Consider the following 12,567-nt stretch of genomic DNA (forward strand, 5'->3'; position numbering starts at 1 on the left):
GTAAGTCTGCCCTGTGTTTTAAGAAAGCTAATGAATGTCCCTGACATTCATGTCCGGTTGACCAAGAAACAGCTGTTATCACTGTGTTGTCTTTTCATAAATGGCAACTTCCAGAACAAAGTATGGATTTCAGAAAAAAAAATCAACTTATGATAGTATGTTTATATTTTATTTAATAGGAACATATCAAGCATATGCATTATCTGATTTCTAGAAAAGATATATTCATATGTTACCATTGAATAATTATGGGATGAACATGCCATCTGCCATGACTCTAAATATACCTTACCTCGTTTTTCCGACTTTTACCATCATTTCTGTATATTTTTATCAGCAATTTAAACCATTTGTGAATAGAAGTAATTTGTGTTATATAAAGATAACTTTAAGCACCATTCATTTGGACCCCAGCTGTTTAAACTATATGGTGTGAGCCATAGCATTCTGAAATTTGCCTTTATATTATCTTGAAAGATAGGTTTGTTGAGCAGGAAACCTATTTATTATGTATAAGGGAAACTGTTGCTTAAAAAAAAGAGAGAGAAAAATCCAGTACCACTACCATTTCCAGAACCTTTCTTGGCTAGTGAATGTTTTAAAATGGGGGATAATGCATGATGTTTATTCATTGTGATTTTCTAGGTCATGCTTTTCTGTCCCTCCAGCAGTGTTATTCTAGCAAAAAATGAAAAACTTATAAGTTAGTTTTCAGGGTTTTAATACAGAAGGTGCTATCAATGATACACTGATTTATCTGGTCTCTAGCATCCAGTGTTCTTGCCTGGAGAATCCCAGGGATGGAGGAGCCTGGTGGGCTGCCATCTATGGGGCCGCACAGAGTCGGACACGACTGAAGTGACTTAGCAGCAGCAGCAGCAGCAGCATTTTTGAAATGGTTCAAAATGTGTAGCTAGGGATTAAATGCTTTACAAATTAATATCTAGGTTGTCCAAATAATAATATTATTAATACATTTTGAAGAGCCATGATCTTTGAAAGGAAAAGTGAGAATGGGCTTCCTATAATAAAGCCCATATATTTAAAGATTAGAAAATACTATGATTCTTAAATTCTGTGTGTGGGCAGTAAATCAGCTCACCTCAAACCAGAGAAAGAGATACCTTTACATGTGGGCATATAGAGAAAATAATGCCTTCTCTGCCACTGGGATCCCCACCTTTTTTTGTAGTTCTATTCTGAGGATCCTGGGGAAGGGAATGGCTACCCGCTCTAGTATTCTTGCCTGGAGAATCCCAAGGACAGAGGAGCCCGGAGGGCTACAGTCCGTGGGGTCGCAAAGAGTCGGACACGACTAAGCAACTAGCACATTCTGAGGCTGCTGTCATAGGCGTCAGTAGGGCGAGCAGTTTCCGTGCCGCGGAATTCTCTCAGCCGTGCAGAGGCACACGGTAGACGCTGTGTTTCTGATCCTCATGTCTGTGAGCGCACCGGGCGTCAGCAGTCTCGCTCAGGTCTGGGTGGAGGACTTCCTCACTTTCATGTACATCTTGTTCCTTCTGTGGACCTTCCATTGTGGACGGTTCTGATAATAACGTGCAGCTCTGTGCCTTGTCGCAATTTTTAAAGTAATATTTAGGTGCTGATTTTAAATTTGAGTGTGTGTTTCTTTTTAAACCTAAAAAAAAAGTGTAGACCTTTCATAAAATTATGATAAGACTGCTCTTCTATGCTAAAAATTAAAAGTGACCTTAAAGAAAGTAGTCGTGTAATTGAGAAAATCTGTGTTTAATTCACGGTGGCCAGAATGTCTATAATTGTTATTGATTTCTTTTGCAGAAAAACTGGAAGATTATGACTGGATATGGAAATATTTTTCTGAATTTTTTTATATTCCTTCTTCTTGAAAATAGAGTTTTTATGAAATGAACCGACTTGGATATTGGCTGAAAAATCATGAATTAATTATTGTATTCACACATATGAATTGATCATTTCCATTGAGTGTTTCAGATTCATTTTTAAAAATAGTCCCCATGTAGGCTTATAAATTTCATTCAATTATGTCTGTAAATACTGGATGTAGGACACTATTCAATAAAGCAAAAATCAGATTGTCTTCAGCGTGCGTCTTTTTTTTCCATTTAGTTAAAAAACTTTTGTGGAAGAGTGAAAGAGTCCTAGTAACTTGTTAATTAAATCTGAATGAAAGTGAAATGTTCAGAAATGTTGATTTTTCAACTTTACTGTATTTGGTTTCGTTCTTTATGGCTAAGATGGTTGTATGTTGGTAAAACTTCTGGAATGTTTTTCCTTTTCTTCCGTCTCATTCCAACAAGGTGATGTAGTAAGGGGAACTCACTTTTTCTCCTGCATGTAGCGAGGCAGGATCGTCCTTGCTCCCTTGCTTCCTTTTTCGGGACATGGACATCCTCCGCCTGTCTTTTGTTACAAAATCACCAGGCTTTTGTTTTCTTTTGGTTTTGGCCCTGATGTTGCAAAGCAAATATTTTTTTCCACATCCTTTATATTATGATGCAGCTAAAAAGAAAAACAACATTAACAGCTACGAAAGGAGGAAGCCTCCTTGCTGGGGGCTTTCTCAGGGTCCCTTGTCTCCATCTGTATCTTTCCTGCCCTTCACCATAGCTCAGAGGGGCCTCACAGCAGCGTCAGGGACCCCTTTGCAGAGCCCTCACCCCCAGCCCTGTCCCCAAGGGCTGCCTTCCCTCCCATTTACCCCAGAAGAGCTGCTCCTCACCAGTTCCAGTGGAAAGATCCCTGCCTTCCTCCTCCAAAAAGCAGAAAAATAACATCATATAATGTTTTCCCTACTTTATGAACACTGGGGAAAAAATGGACTTTTTTTAATGATTGCAAATGTATATGTTACTTTAAAACTGCAATTTAAAAGTTGTGTTGTTTCTTTTTATCAAATATTTGGAGGAGGATATGGAAAGTGACATTTGCAAACTGCCAGCAACTTGGAGGAAAGTAAAGGCACATTGGAACAGATTCTGGAGAGCAGGGGCTAAAATAAAGAAGCAAAGTGTTTGTTAGGGGTGAAAATAAAGCCCTGTCCTTGGTTTAAAAGTAGAAATACCTGTACCATATAAGACAGGAAAAGATGTACTTGTCAGTGAGAAGTTTGGAAGATTTAGGGAATCCATTTGAATGACAGTTCAGGACATTCTGAGTTGAGGGCACCAAAACTCAGTATGAACCTTGGCTTTGTCCTTCACTCTCCACCGAGTCTCCGAGCTTCTTTGCAGGGAGCTTTGTGCTCACGTGGCCAGTCCAGCAGAACAGAGAATGTGAGCTGGTCATCCACGTCTTGGCCGATCATGGTTTTTTTTAGAACATCTTTTAGTTGCACTTATTCTTTTAGTTGATATTATTTATGATTTCAATTGAAGTTACTTGTTTTATTGCCATTGGTATCCTTTTTAATACTATTTTTAAAATTCATTTGTTATTGTAAGAATTTTCCCTTAGCTATTTTAAAATTATTTTCTTTGACTCTGCTTCCCTCCTCCAGTTAGCCCTGCAGTGCCCACCAGTAAATGACCCCTTCCCTCCAAAATAAACAGCTTACAGTTCATGTTAAACTCAGTCTGTGGCATGTGGCGTACATGTACATCTTCATAATTGTCTCAAATACACTTTTTTTTTAACATGAAACAAACTGTTGTTCCATATTTTAAAAATAAGAAAATAGAAATGCGAAGACACTAAAAAGATGTTAAAGGAATTCCCGACTCCATACTACTCCCAGCTTCAGGATAAAGTCTGCTCCATGTGACAACATGAATGTACAATGTAATCTTCTATAGCTCCAATTATCCAGTTCCTTCAGGGCTTCCCTGGTGACTCAGTGGTAAAAGAACCTGCCTGCAATGCAAGAGACCTGGGTTTGACCCCTGGGTCAGGAAGATCCTCTGGAGAAGGAAATGGCTGCCTAGGCCAGTATTCTTGCCTGGCGAATCCCCATGGATAGAGGAGCCTGGTAAGCTACCGTCCATGGTGTCGCAGAGTTGGACACGACTGAGCAACTAACACTTTAGGAAAAAAAAAAATACCACATTCATGTTCTATACAATTGATAGATGTCATCCAAGCTAAATAAAGATTAGGGGGAGAAAATGAAGCATACGAGCAAGACAGTGACCTCATTTCAGTGCCTAAAATTTAAGTCACGGAAGCTAAAATCTCTTGTGGGGTCCCCTGAAGATGTCCCACGGGGCATCCACACTCAGTCTCGTGAAGCCTCCTTCCCGTCAGCCTGCCCGTGTTGGGCTCGTGTGGCTTCTGGCTGCTTGGCCTTCCCGCCTCCACTTCTAGTAACAGCACCGCTGTTTGTTTAGAGAACTCCCTCTTCCAACGCATGTGGCTCTGCGAGGGCTGCCAATCCCAGAGCATCCAGACCAGCCACAGAGATGGCCCTGGCCCAGGCTCGATGGGTACCACAGATTAGAAAGTCGGGTTACTCATGCAAAAGCACAGCTTAATGGGTCTCAGCCTAACCTTGTCAATGATGCTAAATTCTAAGTTCTCCCACTTTAACCTGCCCCTTGTACACTAGGGATAGAATCAGTACGTGTACACCCAGGCACACAGCCCTGCCTTAGCAGAGATGCTTGGCTGATGGGGTGAGGAACATGACCTCAAAGCATCAAATTGGAATTTCTAGAGAAACGTGAGGTTTGGAGATTCTGATATGTTTTCTTCAGTTCAGTCGCTCAGTCGTGTCTGACTCTTTGAGACCCCATGAATTGCAGCACGCCAGGCCCCCCTGTCCATCACCATCTCCCGGAGTTCACTCAAACTCATGTCCATCGAGTCGGTGATGCCATCCAGCCATCTCATCCTCTGTCGTCCCCTTCTCCTCCTGCCCCCAATCCCTCCCAGCATCAGAGTCTTTTCCAATGAGTCAAGTGTCCACATGAGGTGGCCAAAGTACTGGAGTTTCAGCTTTAGCATCATTCCTTCCAAAGAACACCCAGGGCTTAGGCCATTGAATTTGGAAAGTAATAGGAAACATTCATATAGGGGCAAAAATTTGGAAACCCTGACACCTGATATGAAAGTGAAAGTCGCTCAGTTGTGTCCGATTCTTTGTGAGCAAATAGACTATACAGTCCATGGAATTCTCCAGGCCAGAATACTGGAGTGGGTAGCTGTTCCCTTGTCCAGGGGATCTTCCCAACCCAGGAATCGAACCCAGGTCTCCCACATTGCAGATGGATTCTTTTCCCAGCTGAGCCACAAGGGAAGACACCTGATACATCCCTGAATATGGTAATTAAATATATTTACCAGGATAATGAGAAATAAAATTAGGACAAGAATGATGAAGTCATAGGTGGAAAAGACTAGAAGTGAAAATGGAAACAAGCTAGATGAAAAGATATACATCAATAATTATCATAAGTACACCATTTTTTTTTTCCTTGGCCCAGCCACATGACTTGTGGGATTTTTGTTTCCCAGTCAGGGATTGAACATGGGCCCTTAGCAGTGAGATTGCAGAGCTTAACTACTGGACTTCCAGGGAATTCCCATAAACGCACTTTTTATGGGTAACAAACATCTTATATGTGACAAAAGGAATATATCACAGTGAAAATATAACAGTTAAAATTCTTTACATTCTAAATGCATACTATTAAAATAGCTTATAAATGCAAAGGCTGTGAACAGAACGATTGTAGAAGGCTTTGTCACTCTGCTTTTAATTTGATAGGTGAGGTAGACAAGAAGAAATAAACGGTTAAGTCAATAGAAATATATTTTAAACATTGTATCTTCAAAAACAGAGAATAGATTGCCTTTTAGCCTATAAACAGTGATTTAAAAAATTGACCATATACTGTATTAAGGCACAAAGAAAAATAAAAGTAAGTTCCTCAAAAAAAAAAGATCCAAGGGTACCACATCCCACTGAGAAATAAAAAAGCACCTAGCCAAGTAACTGTGGAACCAAGAAGGAAAACAATTACAGCATAATTAGAACATAAGATCACTGATGTGCTTCAGCCAAAATTTTACTTAGTGGTAAATTCATAAACTTTTAAGTCGTAAAAAAAAAAATAACTGAAAATACAGGGATGCAGAATAAAGACACACAAGACGAATGAAAAGAATAATAAGGTTAAAGCAGAACGTTCCAAATAAGAAAAATAAAACCATAAAAGGTTTTTTTTTTGGCAAAAATGAAAGTTTATCTCTCATTTTATAATGTCTATTTCCTACAAAGATGGAAGTTTTTATGTATTTACGTGGCACTAGTGGTAAAGAACCTGCCTGCCAGTGCCGGAGCCACAAGAAACATGGGTTTGATCCCTGGGTCAGGAAGATCCCCTAGAGGAGGGCATGGCAACCCACTCCAGTATTCTTGCCTGGAGAATCCCATGGGCAAAGGAGTCGGGTGGGCTACAGTCCATAGGGCTGCAAAGAGTCAGAAGCAACTGAACATGCATGCATGCACGAATAAAAGAAAATAAAGGCTACATAATGGCTGTTCCTATATCAGTTAATAATTCCCAGGTTCCTTTGTTTGAGGATAGGAAAAAATTTGGCCAAACCTAGTTGTTTATCCAAAGTATTGATAAGCAAAAATCTTTGTTATTACAATATTTTATTCCATCATTTTAATAAAATAATTATTAAGGTCTTGTTTTCCCAAGTCCTTCAGTTTCTTGCTGCAGCCTACTTGGCTACTATAAATATTATGTTAACTATGAATTTTCATAAGATACAGTGACTGTTGTCGAAGAACTTTTGATCAGTCAATCTAAGAAAGAACTGGAAAATTTTATTCAAGTCAAATTTGAGAATTATAAACTGGGAAGAGCATCTCAGAAATCTCTGAGAACTGTTGTGGGGATGATTCCCCGGTGACTCTGATGGTAAAGAATCCACCTGCAATGCAGGAGGCCTGGGTTTGATCCCTGGGTCGGGAAGATCCCCTGGAGAAGGGACTGGCAACCCACTCCAGTATTCTTGAATGGAAAATCCCATGAACAGAAGAGACTGGTGGGCTACAGTCCATGGGGTCAAAAAGAGTCTTAACTGTTCTGCCCATTAGAAGTCAAGGTACAGTTGTATCAGTTTTTTGAGGCAGAGGGCTGTACATTAAATGATGTATTATTGAAAGGTACACAATTCAGATCTAAGTGTCATTATGGCCCCTTACAATACCAAGAAGGAATGCTGTCTTTAAGACATTGTCTTAGGGACTTCACTAGTGGTCTGGTGGTTAAGAACCTGCCTTGCAGTGCAGAGGATGGGGGTTCCATCCTTGGTTGGGAAATTAAGGTCCCAGACGCAGAGCTACTGAGCCCCGTGTGCACCACAACTAGAGAGTCTGAGCACTGCGATAAAGATCCTGAGTGCTGCAGTTAAGACCTGATGCAGCCAAATAAGTAATTTTTTTTTTTTTAAGTTGTCTTGTTGATGCTAGGAGAATTTTGCTCTTTATGGTTGAGCAACATTTCTCCCGATGGGAAAGGTTTGGTTGATTCAAAACACAGATTAACAATGCACAGTGGAGGAAGAAAGGTCAAAGGGCAGAGAACATTTTGATGTTTAAACTTTTCTTGTCTTGCCATACAATACGAATTTTGTTTCATGTTATAAAGAATTAGAATAATTCTTAAACAATTTTTTTTGATCATTTGGAACATCTACCTAATTATTATCCTGGGGGTTTTCCCCTTGCATTCCCAATTTTTTAAAGTTGAAATATAGTTGACTGACAATGTTGTATTAATTTCTGCTGTAAAGTGATTCAGTTATATGTGTGTGTGTGCATGTGCATGCTAAGAGCTTTAGTTGTGTCTGACCCTTTGCGACCCCAGGGACTATAGTCCACTATGCCCCTCTGTCCACGGGATTCTCCAGGCAAAGATACTGAAATGGGTTGCCATTTCCTCCTCCTATATATATATATATATATATATATATATGTATATATATATTTTTTAATATATACATTCTCTTTTAATATTCTTTTTCATTGTGGTTTCTCATAAGATACTGAATATAGTTCCCTGTGCTACACACAGTAGGACTTTGTTATTTGTCCATTCTAGATATAAAAGCTTACATCTGCTAACCCCAGCCTCCCACTTCACCCCTCTTCCAGCACCCTCCGCAGTGGCAACCACAAGCCTGCCCTCTGTGTCCATGAGTCTATTTCGGTTTTGTAGATAGGTTCGTTTGTGTCCTATTTTAGATTCCACGCGTTTTACTGGTTCCACAAGGCAGGGAGCTTTGATCTGTTTATTGCAATTCTGCAATGCCTGGAGTGGTCCTGGTCTACAGAGGCTCTCAACGTGCTGCTGAACAAACCAATGAAAGGAAATGCAGCTCTATACCTGAATCAGACCTATACCTGAAAGGCACTTAGGTGAAACTCTCTTTGAGAAGTATAGACATTTAAAGTAACATATTGATAGTGTTTGATGTTTTATACCAGTTGATATTCCAAACCATCAGAGACATAGGGTTATGTCTCATTTCTTAAGGCATTTCAGGAATAGAAGCTATCTTTCCGGTAGGGCTTGACCTCAAAAGTCCCCAAGAGATGAGCATTGTTTCTATATTTTTAGGTCCATTTCTTCAGCTAGATTTCAAAACTGTGCATTTTTTAAGGGGATCTAAGATAATATTGTATAGTAAAATGTATCTGTGAATGGACAAACCAGAATAGAATGCTCATTCAAAACTGTTCCTTTGAGGGTGATGAGATTTTATTCATCTCTGTTCTTGCAGTCACAAATGGAGAAACAGCCTGGTTCAGAGTTATTGTTCTAATGGCCCCATCTGTGCTGTTCCGCTTTCTGGTTGGTCTACAGGCTCAGAACTGGGTCAAGGGTAGGACACCATCTCCTTGGCCACAATGACTGGTGGAGGAAGATGACCCAAACCAACCAATCCAAGCCCTTTTCAGGGTTTTTCAAACAAGCAAACAGATCTGGGACGATATTATTCTGGAAGGACCTACTGCTGCCTTCCTTGTGGAGGAAGGCCATCTTTATCCGAGAAAGAAAGGAACCAAAGTACCAAGCAAAGATGCTATACAAGACGGGGTCAGTCATGCCCACGGCGGATCGACCAGCTCCACTGTTGCCGTGCACAGCCTCAACTCCCTTTCACTCTGTGAGGAACCACCCCAGGATCCTTCCACTTACTTTGTTCCACGTTCTCTTTCTGTTGCTTGCAAGTAGAAACATCCTAATTCAGTCATTCTAATGCTTTGGAATACATTCTGTTTGAAAGAAGAAAGTCCACATGTTTTTAATACAATATACTTGGGGAAAACCTTCCACCCTTGGGACTAGTCTGTGTATCATGCTTGATTTTTTTCTTATCTACAACATGCAAATTAGATGCAAATTAGATGCAGATATTGTTGTATTAGTATAAAGTATCTTAGCCATAAAATAAACGAATTCAGGCTTCCAGCCTGAAAGTTGAACACTGGTAACCTTCCCTTAGGCCAAGAAAACCAGCAGTTCCAGAGCATCTGTCTTTGGGAAGCCTTACTTTTTGGAAGCTTATTCATATAAAATTCTTTACTGAAGTCATGAGACCTTAGAACTGTTTTTAAACATATCCAGATAGTCCCAAACAGCCCTTGAGAGTTTTCTTTTTCAAAGAAGTTCAATATGCCTGTGGTCATTCTAATAGCCAATGTTTCTCTGAGAATACTTAATCTAAATTCCCCATATTTTCCTCCTCCCATTGAATCATGTGTTTACTTTCACCCTATTTCATCTTTTATGTGAAATGTTTCAAGGCAGTCAGAGGATATACGCATAGTATCGGGTACCTTTCCCCAAATGTAAAGATTGCAAAGTACAATTCATCTTCCCTAAGGCTACCCTAAACAGAGGAAAAATTAACATTAATTAGCAGCAGTGATTTTCCTTCTTTTTTTAAAATTCTATTCCAACCGCTAGACAGCCTCCTAAAGGTTTCCCTAATTATTCGGGGGAATTGCTGGAGGGTGGCTTGAACCACGCTGAGGTGTCCACAGTTCTCTGGCTGCAGGTCTCCGCTGAGGTGTCTGTTCCCAGCAGCTACGGAAGACGCTGCAGGGCTGAGGCTGTGACAGGGGCCACCTGCAGCTGACACCCCCTCCCCTGAAACCCTCAGAGGCCCCCTCCCCAGGGACGAGGTGTAGGTGCGGATGCTGAGGCTGCTGTTCATCTTTGGGCCCCTAGAACAGAGATGGTGCTCTGTGTTCTTCCTGGGAGCCGGAAAATCTCATCTCCCATTGAGATACATGGATCCCAAAAGAGTACGGCCATGTGCCCCCAACAGCTCATGGATACTCGGTGAAACAGGCCATGTGCTATTCACCGGCTGTTGTACTTGGAAAAGAGCTGTTGTACCAGCTCTGTCCCTCTCGGGAGCTCAAGCATTATTGGTCCATTCTGGGCTCCCCAGCTCCTTCTTCTTTGAAACCAGGCTCCTCCGCAGGGCTCCTCTTTCTCTTGTACAGGGAAACCATTGACCAACTTGCCCTCCTATCTTGCAGACCCATCAAAGTCAGGGCAGTATACTTTAGTCCTAATTTGGTTTACTCTTCAAGGAAGGATCTCATATCTCTTAGATTTATTTGATCTTATTATGTGCATAGTAACAATTTTCATAGAGATTATGAGAAACATTGCTTGGAAAATGGAATAACAGTGGTCTGTGATTTATGGTATATCTGTATGATTAGGTACAATACAGAATTTTCCAGTAATGAATATGAAGATTATGTAGCAACATGGAAGCATGCTCAATATATACTTTTAAATGGAAAAATCAGGATGTGGAATTATATGTTTATTATGATTACAACTATTATTTCATATGATTATTACCGTTATTACTTATGATTTTTCTTGTGTAGAAACAGAGACTATAACAGCAGTGTTAGAATGAGGGCCATGAGCTATACCATAAAAAAAGGTATTTTTTACCATGTTGATTATGCAAAGTAATAAAAGTGCTGAATACATACTTTACTAAACTGTTAGCAAGTATTCAACATACTTGTGTATGTTTAATTGCTCAGGATATATGAGTTATTGCTTTTTTATGAGTTTTATTGTGTTCTCTGAATTGTATTGTTTCCTCTGATTTCCATTCTTCTACTTTTTGGGGTTTCTCTCTTTTGTCTTATGTATGGTGATTACCAGTTGATATTTCTTAAGACTGAGCATCCGAAGTCAACTTGGATTGTGAAGGATACCTGCAATGGAATATTATTCAACCATAAAAATGAACAAAATTCTGATACACGTGACAACAGGGGTGAACATTCAAAACGTGCTGCATAAGAGACTGTGGACACAAAGGGTGATGTGTGATTTCATTTATATTAAGGATCCAGAATAAGTAAACCCATGGAGACAGAGTGCAGATCAGTGGTTGCCAGGGGCTAGGAAAAGGAGTGAATGGGAAGAAAGTGCTTAATTAGTACAGGTAAGGGGGCTTACTTTGGAGCGATGGACATGTTGTGGGATTAAGTAGAAGAAGAAGGTTCGTGTTGCCACCAGACTGTTTATTTTGATGCAGTTCATTTTGTTATGTGACTATCATATCAGTAAATTACTTTTTTAAAGCTAATGGGAGAGTTGTGGATGTGTGTGTGGCAAGATGAGCAGTGGCCTTCATTTCCAGATGATTAGTCCAGTGCTTCGGCCACCTGATACAAAGAGCCAACTCATTGGAAAAGACCCTGGTGCTGGGAAAGATTGAAGGCAGGAGGAGAAGGGGACGACAGAGGACAAGACGGTCAGGTGGCATCACTGACTCAATGGACATGAGTTTGAACAAGCTCCAGGGGTTGGTGATAGAGAAGCCTGGCATACTGCAGTTCATGGGGTTGCAAAGAGACAGACACGACTTAGTGACTGAACAACAACAAAGGCAGATAGTCCCCCACTTTGAGAGCACCCCGACATTGTTGGCATAGGAAAGGGTGTCCTCTTGGGCTTTCTCCCAGAAAACATGACCAAATCTCCCGCCTAAAGAGTGACAGCCTAGTTCATTAAGCACCACTTGGACGTGGGGTCTGGATGTCACATTCAATTCCATGTTTTCTACCTTGGGCATCATTCCATTCTTACTTTGGACCACATTTTCCTGATCCCAGAGGCTGTCTCTATCAACCTGTCCAGAGGATAATCCCTGGTTTCCACAGGGCAGGCAGACACCCAGTTCTATTTGTAGGGGTGAAGGAAGAGAATGCCTCCAGGTACTCCCCTGGCCTCACCTCTGCTGTGGACCACACCAAGACCCTCCAAGGTCAGCCTCTTTTGGTGACTGGTCCTGCTCTCCATTGTCTTTCCCACTCTGGGTTGGGGCTTCCTTAGTTGCTCAATCATGTCCAACTCGTGGCAACCCCATGGACTATATAGTCCATGGAATTCTGAAGTGGGTAGCTGTTCCCTTCTCCATGGGATCTTCCCAGCCCAGGCATCGAACCCAGGTCTCCCAGATTGAGATGGATTCTTTACCATCTGAACCAACAGGGAAGCCCAAGAATACTGGAGTGGGTAGCCTATCCCTTCTCCAGTGAATCTTCCTTACTCAGGAATCAAA

Source organism: Bubalus kerabau, chromosome 9 (assembly GCF_029407905.1).
Source record: "Bubalus kerabau isolate K-KA32 ecotype Philippines breed swamp buffalo chromosome 9, PCC_UOA_SB_1v2, whole genome shotgun sequence".
In the NCBI taxonomy this organism is placed as follows: Eukaryota; Metazoa; Chordata; class Mammalia; order Artiodactyla; family Bovidae; genus Bubalus; species Bubalus kerabau.